This window comes from Helianthus annuus, chromosome 8, assembly GCF_002127325.2.
Source record: "Helianthus annuus cultivar XRQ/B chromosome 8, HanXRQr2.0-SUNRISE, whole genome shotgun sequence".
Lineage (NCBI taxonomy): Eukaryota > Viridiplantae > Streptophyta > Magnoliopsida > Asterales > Asteraceae > Helianthus > Helianthus annuus.
In genome coordinates this window covers 102,613,365-102,626,408 of record NC_035440.2, presented here as the reverse complement: position 1 = coordinate 102,626,408, position 13,044 = coordinate 102,613,365, and the positions used below count along the sequence as shown (strand labels likewise).

The 13,044-nt window shown below is 36.0% G+C and overlaps 1 long non-coding RNA gene across 1 annotated transcript; it reads left to right on the top strand.

The window, feature by feature from the left end:
• Positions 1-7,815: 7,815 nt before the first annotated feature.
• Positions 7,816-8,218, top strand: LOC110871365. The gene is made up of 2 exons (XR_002553679.2): positions 7,816-7,946; positions 8,035-8,218. It is a non-coding gene; the product is annotated as an uncharacterized LOC110871365 (long non-coding RNA).
• Positions 8,219-13,044: the final 4,826 nt, after the last annotated feature.

Sequence of the window (13,044 nt, the reverse complement as noted above, 5' to 3'; positions counted from 1 at the left end):
AGTTTTTCATAGAAAGGAGACAAGAACCTGTTACAAATGCAATGAAGTTGGTCACATTGCATGGAACTGTTCTCAAGAAACAAAAACAAAACAGGGAGTCTCTGAAAAACTCAAAGAAAAAGTTGTCGATGTTAAACCACCAACTGAAAAATTCAAAATTTTTGAAAATTCTACTTATGAAGTTGGTGAGTGTTCAAGGAAAAATTTTTACAAAAAGAAAGCCAAATACAACCAAATGTGGGTTGTTAAGAAGTTTGATGTAAAATTGGGCGATGATTTTGGTTCCACAAAGCCAGAAGAGCCACAAGTTGAGGTTAACAAAGAAAACTCAGTGCCTTCAGTGGATGATGTTAATTTTCCACCATTGAAGGATGAAAATTATAAACATAAAGTTGGTAAGGTTGAGATCTCGAATCAATTCTATTCTGAAAAGAAAGAATTTGATGTCGAGAAAGCATTTAATGGAAATGTGAAAAAGATTTTTGAGAAAATGGTCGAGGGAAAGGCCAAAGGCGTTAAAGATTTTTATGCGACCAAGAAGGCAACTTATAACCAAACTGAATCAGAGATAAAATCACCCAAGGTTGGTCAGACTTGGGTGGACATTCTTTTTACTTGAAAAATCTGACTTGCCGGAGCTCCCAAGTTTGTAATCGCGGAGCAGGAATTGGCATCATTTTTGATAAAAATTGATTTTGTAAATGAATTTTATAGTTGATAAATTTTACAGGTTGAGGACTTGCCGGAGCTTCCAGGTTGGTAAGTGCGAAGCAGGAATCGGCATCTTTATTGGTAAAATGAATTTGTGTAGATGTTTTATTCCTACAATTGGTACAGAAGTTTGCTCTTATTAGTGATTAATCAAGGTCATTAATTTGGACTTGATGTAATCTTTATACATGTGTTTGAAGAACAAGATGATGAACCCCGAACCTACAAATGGTTAAAACAAAACTTATTTTCCGGAAAAATCATTTTGATTAAAACAAACTTAAGTGTTTTGAAATCTTAATGGGAAAATAGTTTGTTGTAAGGGGGAGTTCTGATTGTTTATGCCAAGAGGATGGCAAAATGAAGCGATTCACAGCAGTTTTCATTTTACTTGTACAGTTTGTTTTCAAATTTCTTTAAATGTGTTTTCATTTTAGGGGGAGGAAAAATTTTAGAAAATCCAAAAACATTAGAAAATTTGAAAAAGTAAAAAACATGATAAAATCAAAAATGAGTTTTTGTTGTTTAAAAGAGGAAATGATAGTACATCAGTGGACTATCACAGCATGCTAAAGAAATGGAAAGTATAAATGTGATAAACAATCTCACTGTGGATGTGTCAGTAGGTTTTTATACATTTAGTAAATTGTTTTCGAGATATAAACCTAAATTCAAACTTGCTTATCTCGTGGGGAACATTTCTTGGATATATGGGTAACCCCCGAAATCTTGTTTGAAAGGTCCCTCTTTCTGAGATACTAGGTTTTTATACTTAGTGATATCTGGGGTATTATCCCGGGACTTCTGATTTTGCGGAAGCAATGGCCTAGTCCCCGTATAATACTTTGCATTTGCTTGAAATATAGCGCTGCCCTTTGTACAAAAAATGATTAAACATTGAAAAATGCTAATCATGTGCTGTTGAAGAAAAGATTCTCTAAAGGGAACACACCAAAAGTCGAGCCGTCATCTCTTTGCTGAACGGAAGTTCTGACCTGAGCTCTCACGGTTTCGCATTTAACCCTTTTACAGATATCATCTAGGTATACTCACCTGTAAGACTGAATATTGGGATCTGGATACGGGAGTATATTCAAGTGGTGGGACACACGAATAAGTTTAAGTGCTTAAGACATTAATCTCGTATTTTGAAACAGTTGAACTTTGTGTGAAAATTTAAGTGGACCAATATATTGACAATCTAGGTGAATTGTTTAGAACTTAAAATATTTAAAGCTTAACGGTGTTGGTGATTTGTCTCATAAACTGATATGATCCTCTTACACAAACTCACAAAAATAGTGTATGTAAATATTTCTTTAACAAAAATTCCAAAAAGATTTTCAGTGTGTTTTAGCATAATTTTTGAAAAATTCAAAAAGATTTTCGACAACTGGTGTTGAAAAGCTGATTTTCAAAATTCCAAGTGCTAAACATGATGATATTTACTGAAGGAAAGTTTGTGTTTAAAAGTTTTTTAAAATGATTAAATCATTCTTTCAAGAGGTTCATCAGAAAGAGATCTACAAGTGGTGTCTGTGATTGTTAAATCCTAAAATCATTAAAGTTATGTTTGTAGTAGAGGCAATGGAGGTTTGAAATTGGAGAAAAGCCAGGTTCCGATACCTGAGGACTCTGTGGTTAGAGAAAGCCAGGTTCCGATACCTGAAGATCTGAATGGATGCCAGGTGACGATCCTGATTACGAGCATAACTCGAGGGGGAGTCTGCTTGCAAAAGGGGAGCCTGTGGATGCAAAAAGCCAGGTTACGATCTTGGTATTACTGATGCTGATGAACTTAAGGAATCAAGAGATCTGATCAAGAGAATTAGAAAGTTGAGAGCCAGATTTCGATTCTGATTTTGTGTAAGTAATGTTGTGATCAAGCATGTTGAGAGGGGGAGTCTGTTGGTGCTGGTAGAAAGAGAAGAGAGATAGCAAAAGCTTTACGGTGTCAGATACTTCAAAGAGTTCAAGAGTATTGATAAAGTCTGAAGATGCGAAGACTCGACACAGTAGACTCGTCAACATCTGAGGGGGAGTCTGTTGGTGCATACATCTGTCGACTTCGTCTTGTATCGAGTCTTGCATTGCACATGGCACGAAGATCGAGGAATTATGACAAAGAGTTAATTTCGCATGAATGGTTAATTCCGCATGAAGACATCATTCAGTAATTCTGTGCGGAATTAGTCTATAATATCGCATGAGTCTTAATTTCGTGTGTAAGTGATTCCGTATGGAGCATGTTTCATGCGGAATTACCATGTCTATAAATAGTTGTAATCTCGTGTCATTTTATACGAAATTACTTGGGTGTTTTCCGACGGCGAAGCTCTGTCGAAGTGTCTTCAGATCTGTAATCGTTTCAGAATCATTACAAAGAAAGTTATTAGTGTAAATCTAGCTGAATTCAACTCATTATGTCTGTTTCCGCCTTTCATTCTGAGTAGAACACCTCTGATAGACTTATTTCGGGTCCGACAATGATCCTACACTATACAATACGATATCACATTTATAGGCTTATACGAGGTCAATACATGACATATACTACGCTATACGATACTGTAGGATCGATATACGACCTGAATGAGTCGATCAGAGTCAAATCAAAGTCACTAGAGAGGTGGAAACACTTTAGTAACTGAGAATCGGTGAAAGAATGGAGTAGAAATAGAGATGTTTACTTAAAACTGGTTTTTCATTGATTTTCAACGTTAATACATGGAGAGAAACTGGCAGCACTTCGTTACAACTTCTCCAATTCATACCAAATGAAAAACCCAAGACCCATATTTATAGGGCCACTATTTCGCACGAAACCAACATGTTCCATTCCGCACGAAATGTCAAACATCCATTTCGTGCGAAAAATGAACATCATAAGTCCATTTCGTGCGAAATGGTTACACACACAAAATCACTTTACATTTACACATTACACCCCTATACAAGCTACTTTGAAACGACCTCGACTGTTGACGTAGGCGATAGACATTATGTACCAACAGATACGATATCACACTTATAGGCTTATACGAGGTCAATACGTGACATATACTGTATAGTATTAGTCTCGTATAGGTTCCATGTAGGCCTTGTATATGCCTATAGGCCTACACGGGACCCAAACCACACCTGTAGGCCTATAAGGCACCTATACTACATCTATAGGCTTATACGAGTGTTGTATGGTATCCTATAGTATCGTATCGTGTTGCATTGTATCGTATAGTGTATAGTATAAGTCTCGTATAGGTTCCATGTAGGTCTTGTATATGCCTATAGGCCTACACGGGACCTAAACCACACCTATAGACCTATAAGGGACCTATACTACATCTATAGGCTTATACGAGTGTTGTATGGTATCCTATAGTATCGTATCGTATCATGTTGCATCGTATCGTATAATGTATAGTATAAGTCTCGTATAGGTTCCATGTAGGCCTTCTATATGCCTATAGGCCTACACGGGACCTAAACCACACCTATAGGCCTATAAGGGACATATACTACACCTATAGGCCTATACGGGCGTTATATCGTATTGTATAGTATCGTATCGTATTGTATAGTGTAGTATATTCGAACTGTATATACATTTTCCAAAACAATTTAACGTTATATAATATTATTTGTATAACATTAACGATTATATATTTTAAGCGATTTAACGTTGGAAACGGGAGAGAATTTATATCACAAATACATCAAAATAGCCAAAAAAAATCTGATGGGTTATATACGCTGCGTATAGCTCTATACGCAGCGTATATAAACCCTTGTTTTCTGTGCCAATGATTGTTGGGCAAGCTCTGAATTCCATGCAACTTATACGTTGCGTATAGCTCTATACGCTGCATATAGGTGTAACCCTATACGTTGCGTATAGGTCTATACGCAGCGTAGGTAAACCCTAGTGTGTAGATAGCCAACCAAGGTGTGCCAATAGTTTGACCCTTTTGAAATTAACTTGAAAGAAACCAACTTCATAAGCTAAGTCTTAGAGTCTAGAAGACAATGTTCCGAAGTCTCAGAACTGATGTTAATTGAACCTTTTTGATCACTTAACTATACAAATAATTATATTTTGCCTCTAATAGTATGTGCTCAAGGAAACGCATGTAAATTTATGTTTTCATATACATGGCTAAGAGTTCGAAGTTTTACTTCTAATATAAAAACTGTTTATGAATATTCATCTCCACCACTCGACCACCCCACCTGATCTCGTCCTCCGCCATTGCGATAAAGAAGTTAATACCCTCTTCTGGTTTTTTCCACGAAAACATAATCCTTCGGCTTGCCGTCGGATACGTCATAAGGCTTTATGATGGATGGAATGAATATGATGGATGGCTTGGTTTAGGTGGTGGAGATGGAAATAAGAGAATTTTCAGGATGATTGTAAGTATTATTTTATAGAACTTTTAACATCTTTTTTCTTGAATCTTGAGTTTACTCTATAAATATACACTAATCTGAGATTTGTTCTTTTACGATGATAGTTGATTTTGCCAATTTGTTCTTGAATGATTCTGAGTTCTTACAATCAAATTTGGAATTGAAAATGCAGTCGATTAAGGAGCCGTTGTTGGTTGTTGTTTAGTGTTCTGGAATGTGCCGTTTCCAAAGCAACAAAGCTTGATTCTGATTTTTGACTGTTGTAACATCCACCAAAAATGGATCTATGATACCCGATTCGTATTGCAAAACCGGACCTGGTGGAAATAAATAAAAATGGGAATTTTTGAAATTTTTATTTATCTTACTATTTTATTATTTAACATTGTTTATGTATCGCGTTTGATGAAAAACTGGGCTAAAACATTAAACATATAAAGGTTTTCGGTTAGTTCGGTTAGATTTACAATAGGGAAGCATTAAAGCAGTTAATTTTTTTAAGTTAATTAAAGTTATAAGTTAAGGGGTTAAAGTTGTGATTAGCATAAACTATAAAATGAAGGAAATTATTAACTGGGTTAGGTTATTTAATCGAAACCAGGTTAGCTTCGTTAGTAAAGTGGAGGGACTGTTTGTGTAATTATTAAAACTTGTTTTAAAAGGTGTGGATGGGATTCGAACCCGGGTCTCCGCCCCAACAACCACTCCACCTTGCCGTTTTGCGTTATATCATGAAACTAGAATGTATATAACATCTCGTAAAAATCGAGTTGGTTCATCCCCAACGCTCAAACATCCCAAAAAAAACTCAAATTCTTGTTCTCCAAGTCTTGAGTTCTCATACTTTTGGTAATCATTTGGTATCCTAATATACCCTAACTAATCCTCACTAGTACAAAACCAATTTTTGATGGTGTAAATTTCATGTGATATAGCACCAAATAACAACAACACACCACTTAAAAATAAATTACACAACACCATTAAGTGATATAGCACCAAAAAATTATTTTTTCTTAATAAGAAGTGTGTTCGATTTTATATAAAAAAACAAAAATTCAAAATTCATTATCATTTCGATTCCAAAACTATTCCCCTCCCAAAACTAATTTAGAATTTCGCATTCCCGCTTCCCAAATCCATTAACCCTAAAAACTCAAAACAGCCACAACAATGGCTTCTCTAATGTCACCTACATTTTTGAAGAACTCAAGAACAGAGGAGAGAGGGTGGCCGGCGCGGCGGTGCCACTCGTTTTCCGACGCATGGACTGCTTCAGTCTTATAATCGGAGATGGGAGAATCCGATGGTGATGTCGATTTAGCCAACAGGTCAGTGGTGGCGGTTACGAGTTGAAGATCTAAAGTTCCGGTGAAGTTCGGCTGATCTCTGACGGTAGTGTTATATTTCATCAAGCTTCCGCTTGTGTATTTGTTTGATACGCTACTCTTTTTGTTTTTTCGTTTATACACGAAGGATCTGATGTTTCCATTTGGATCTTTAATTTTTTTTCTCATATAAGATTTGAATGTTTCATGGGATTTGATACAACACTAAGCTTGGGATTGCTTATCCAAACTGATGGTTTGAATAAGCAGCTTGAAGTTGCATATTTCCACATGGAATTTCTTTTTAGACTCTTTTTTAGCACCTGATGTTTATGCTAAGGGGGTGGGTGAATTTTGGTTATGATTTGAAAAGAACTTCCATGTGTATGGCTAATATAAGGGCTGTGTAGAACTATTGACCTTGATACTTAGCTTCACAATTAACAGTAGAGACTGATACAAGTTTTCAAGCGGTGGTGGTGGTTGGATGTTCTTTATTATTTATAAAATTTGAAAATGATTATGAATTGCTACAACTTACTCTGTGTTATCTTGTTAGAATTAGTTTTATGGATTCACTAAACAACATTTGAACTTGAGGTCATGGTGGTTGGAACCTTGGTTTTAAAATGAGCGCATGCAGCTTGATTCTAAGCCTGAACAATTTGATGTCATGGTCAGTAATTCTTCACCAATCACTAGATTGTTTTTTTAACTCTCGTGCTATATGAATCTATTTTGGTTGTGTTTTTTTTTTTAACTGTCAAACAGGTTGAAAGCTGTTCAAAGCTTTTTTTAATGCGCACACACAACCTTCTAATAAGTTTGTTCAAATATTTGGACTATTACTATCATGAAATTGTTTTTTTCTAACTTGTGTACTATATCTATCTATAACTGAATCGGTATGGGCTATGTGTTTTATCACAAACGGGTTAAATCGAAAGTTTTAAATCGGTCAAACAGGCTGAAAGCTGTCCAAAGTATTTTTTTATGCACTCAACCTCCTAGCAGTTTTGTTCAAACAATTAGATTATTTCTTAATATTGTTTTTGCATTTGTAAGTCACTCGTTAATTTTTTTTATAAAATGAGCAATTGATATATAAAAGTATAAAAAGCTGAGATTTACTATTTGTAGGTGGCTTCTAATTATGGAAACCTGGTGACAAATATTGCTGCTGGTATTGCTGGGGGTACTAGTGTCATGCCTGGAGGTTTGTATTGTTACCATCTAAGCTTTTTGTGATTCAGAATAACAAACAAGACCAGTTATGCAAATATGCTTTTGTATTAAATTAAAAATATGTTAGATTGACATTTTGGATAATTTGCAGGTAATGTCAGGGATGCTAATGCATAATTCGAGCAAGGTGCATCAGTTGGAAATGTTGGAAAAACATAAATTTGAAGAGAGAAAGATTGCTAATCTAGTTGCATTGTCATCAGCCACATGAAAGAGTTTATCGACTCTATACAATATGATTTGGTTAACTGAGTGAGTTTTCTTAAATATTCATAAACTTTGTTTATTGCATTAAATTATATATATTTGAAATCTAACTTATGTATTTATTTGTTTTTAGCTTTGGAATGAAGAAGGGTATTTTGAAGAATCTCAAATTGAGAATTTAGTAGTAGATTTAATGTCGGGATTTATTAAAAAGATATTTTGATCTTGTAAGCATTAGTTTGTGTTTCATACTTTTGTAATTCCGTATACTTGAACGGGTTGTTGGGTTGTGTAATACTAGTTAACTTTTGTTGTGAGCATGTGCATTTGTGTGTAATTGGAATTATATTGGGAAATATTACTAAAAATTCTGGAATTTGGCAAAAATATTAAAAATTTATATTTTTTTTCTTGTCTTATTTTTTGGTGCTATGTAGATTTGTTTTTCGGTGCTATGTAGATTTGTTATTATTTGACACATGTTAGTTCTATATTAATTTTTTGGTGGTGTGTTTGAAGATTTAATGGTGCTGACTTGTGTTTCATCGTTGATTTTTTGGTGGTGTGTTTGGAGATTTAATGGTGGTCTTATTGAACAGCACCAACAAATCTCATTATTTGGTGGTATATTTGTTGGTGCTCTATGGTACAACATAAAATAAAGCATAAAATACAGCACCAAAAAGTTGTTTTGTACTAGTGCCTAATACTAATATATGTCGTTAAAACATCTAAATATATAATTTAATTGACTAATTTCATATTATAATCATTTAAAACTAATTTCAAATGTGTTAATTACTAAAAAAGTAAACTTTATAAATATTACTTATATTTTTTCAGAAAATATAAAATATAAATTTGTTTCACTAAGATTCTAAATATATTTAATTAATGTTTTAACAATAAAAAACATGGTTGTAAAACAAGGTCTCCAAGGCCGAGTACTCCCCGAGTAGTCGCTACAAGGTAGGTTGCCGAGACGACTTTCTTCAACTCCGACTAATTACTCGGAATCGATCAAATGCGGTCAACATCGGCCAAAATCGGATCTAGTAGGTCAACTCGGGCCGAGTTTGACTTAAAATAAAATAAAACATAATTTCTATGCCTATCATATTAAAGAGTGAATATCAATTTCACGTATTTTCTTATAAATATTAGTTAATTTATGTTATTTGACATATATTTAATTTCCGAAAACTAATTTCTTCATAATTTGGCATGTCCGAGTACTCCCCGTGTACTCTCCGCCTAGGCCGAGTACTCTCAACTCCCTGATCGACTGACTAGGGAGCGCCTAGCGACTTTTGCAACCATGATAAAAAGTAATCGATTTTTATTATTGTAAAAGTATCTCGTCGGGAAAGCTTTTAACTTTCCAAGTGATGTTGATCATTGATCTCATCTGGATCATCCAAGATCTAGGAAACCATGGTGACACAAGACACGTGCTTTACAAATAAAACGAATCGGTTGAATTAATTATTTAATATAATTTGTTTATACAAAATCCCCAAATTTATAGATTTAGTTTAGTTTATATTTATTTGTGTTTTAGTACTTCGTATTTAATATTTTAGGGTAGTTTTGTTATTTGGAGTTTTCACTTTCATTCGAGCGCTTGTTTCAAGGAATCACAAAACACAACCCATGAGTAGATCTTTCCTAATTCCTCTTTTTTACAATTTAAATGTTATGAGGCGTAGTATGTGTCATTTATCACATTAATTCATTTACTACAAGTACTTCATTTATAAATACATACAAAGTTCAATGTGTAATTATGTGGTAGTTGTGATTTGTTTACTACTTGTATCCCTAACCATTAGGCTAGAGGGTATGGTGATGGTCCTCCAAGGGAGAATGATCCGCCACGTAGGCGCCACGTCATAGTCATCCCAAGGATGGTCCATCCCACAAAACTAGAGGGTATGGGAGGATGATCCTACCCCACCACTTTTTTTATTTTTATTTTTAATTTCTATGCCCTATGTATAAGTATTGAAGCCTAATGTACAAATCGGAAACAAAGGGGGCCCACATGTTTGGTCCGTCGCAAACGGCAATATTCGGACGATGAGGACGGGACGGAGGGGGGCCGGCGTGGTGTGACGCGCGTCGCCGAACCAAGACGGGCTGGGAGACGGAACCATACCGTCCAGCCTTATCACTAATCAGTATCGCTAATCATTAATCACATGGATCCATTGGCTAACTAGGTTCCCCACGACTATGGCTTGTAGCCTAGTATTTCCACCACATTTAGATTCGCTTGTCGGTGGGTTTGAGTCTCACATTTACCGCTTTATTATATTTATCACATTTATCGCAATTTCACATCATCATGTTGGTTGTTTGGTTGTGTTTGATTTAATTATTGGTATTATTTACTTTTACTTAATGAAGATGGTAAAGATGCTAACAAGATTGAAACACACTTGGGACAAATTGAGCTTGAGGAAGGAGAGGTTCAAATAAATAAAGAAGAGGATATAAACGAGATCATTAAGGTAAAAGATAAAAGATGTTACAGTAAGTGCCTGGAAGAGGGTGAATTTACGAAGAAACATCATGGTCAAGCTGAGCATGTTTTGTTAGAAAAACTAAGATATTAAACACCACCTTTTGATGAACACGAATTGCATATTGATATTGACGTGGGAATCACGAAGGGGGTAGTTGAGTTGATGAGGTGGAACGTGAAGAAGGAGAACTTAAGTTGATAGAAAACATTAACAATAAGGTTGATGATGGATGCCATAATGGGGTTAATGATCAAGTTGAGGTTCAGTCATCCTAGTCTAGGGATAAGCAAACCGATAAAAGAAATGCCAGGTGTCAAATCGGTTCTCCTTTACATACGAGTTCAAAAGGTGGTAATGGTGTTCGTTAGCCCAATTTGTCATGGCTTATTTTTTGGTTCATCAATATACAATGTTTCGGAAATAGAGAATATCTGGCTATACATGCATAGATCATAGAGGGAAAATGCAAGGCCCCTTTTCTTTATCTTAGTTGCGTAAATGGATTAAATACTTCCCAATGGATTTAAAGACACACGAAATAATCCAGGAAGAAAAATATAGTATTTTCTTAACCAATGTTTTACAGGGGCAAGTTCAAGAGATGATCAATAGAGTTGGCTCTAAGATTGACAAAGTCTGCGGAAATTCCAAGATGAAGGATGACAGTTAGGCCATTTTGCATTTGTGGTATAGTGCAACGTGTTTCAGTTCTATCATTGGGGTTTGTTCTCGTATTTTCGCCTTTGGTTTGTAGTTTTGGTTTTTGTTTCGCATGGATCGTTTTGGTTTTTAATTGTGTCTCGTTCTGTCTAGTTTCTGTTGGCCTTAATTGTGTGATCAAAGTTTGACTAGAAGTGCAAGGGTTGATTATGCACTACTTTAAAGTTATTTAGATGGCGGTTACAAGGCGGTTATAAAGTTCGGGGGGTGATTATGTCATTTCAGAAGTTTGTAACCATCACTCAAGGAATCGATGTGTCTCTTGGAGACATCCCTCTAGATCGACGGCCACAAGGAAGACAAGAAGAGACGTGGCTTTTGGATCAAGAGACGCAACTCTTCAGAATCATTCTCAACCACATGTTTTAGAGACGTGACTATTCGTGAAAGGACACGACTCTACACTCGCACCCATTGAAGTCTATAAATAGTTTAGGATTTTCATTTGTTATTGTAATATGGAATCTTGTATCTCGCATCTTGTAACAATCAGGTTCTATTGTTCACTTATTAATACAATTTCATATTAGGGTTAATCCCTCTCTTTTGTTCTTTGTTCGATTGTTATTTTGTTCTTGATTGATGGGTTGAATTCATGGTCTCCTGGGATCTATATTGGTATCAGAGCCAAGGCTCAAAGAATCAAGATCATGGGTTCAATTCTTCAATCAAGGCAAGGATTATGTGGTTCGGAAGAATCATATGAGGGAAAAGGAAAATCGGTTGGTGCCGGTTTCGGTGATGAAAGGACGAGCGGTGGAAAGTGCGGCCGGGGCTGCAACAAAGGGAAGAATGTTGCGCAGGGGAAGCCATCCACGAGTTCGTGAAAATCACCCATTAAGAAATTTCCCAAGAAGTTGATCACGAAGTCGCATACAGTTAAAAAATATTGGGTTCAGAGATTGCCCAAGAAAAAGATACAGAGAAGGAAGAGAGGATGCCATCACAAAGATCAATCGCAGGAGACGGTGTTCGTGTCGGAATTCCCTAAGGACTTGCAGGGTTGAAGATTGTTGATGGAATCATAGCGGGAACATAATGGTTTGCACAGTCATATGTAGACATGGATGAGGACGCAAAGTTTTTTGGTGTAGTGTGTGACGCATGACACCAGGATTATAGGATTATAGTTTGCCCAGGAAGAAGCATGCAAAGTTCAAGAATCAAACTTGGATCAACAATTAGGGGGGTGAATGTTGGCCTTAATTGTGTGATCAAAGTTTGACTAGAAGTGCAAGGGTTGATTATGCACTACTTTAAAGTTATTTAGATGGCGGTTACAAGGCGGTTATAAAGTTCGGGGGGTGATTATGTCATTTCAGAAGTTTGTAACCATCACTCAAGGAATCGATGTGTCTCTTGGAGACATCCCTCTAGATCGACGGCCACAAGGAAGACAAGAAGAGACGTGGCTTTTGGATCAAGAGACGCAACTCTTCAGAATCATTCTCAACCACATGTTTTAGAGACGTGACTATTCGTGAAAGGACACAACTCTACACTCGCACCCATTGAAGTCTATAAATAGTTTAGGATTTTCATTTGTTATTGTAATATGGAATCTTGTATCTCGCATCTTGTAACAATCAGGTTCTATTGTTCACTTATTAATACAATTGCATATTAGGGTTAATCCCTCTCTTTTGTTCTTTGTTCGATTGTTATTTTGTTCTTGATTGATGGGTTGAATTCATGGTCTCCTGGGATCTATATTGGTATCAGAGCCAAGGCTCAAAGAATCAAGATCATGGGTTCAATTCTTCAATCAAGGCAAGGATTATGTGGTTCGGAAGAATCATATGAGGGAAAAGGAAAATCGGTTGGTGCCGGTTTCGGTGATGAAAGGACGAGCGGTGGAAAGTGCGGCCGGGGCTGCAACAAAGGGAAGAATGTTG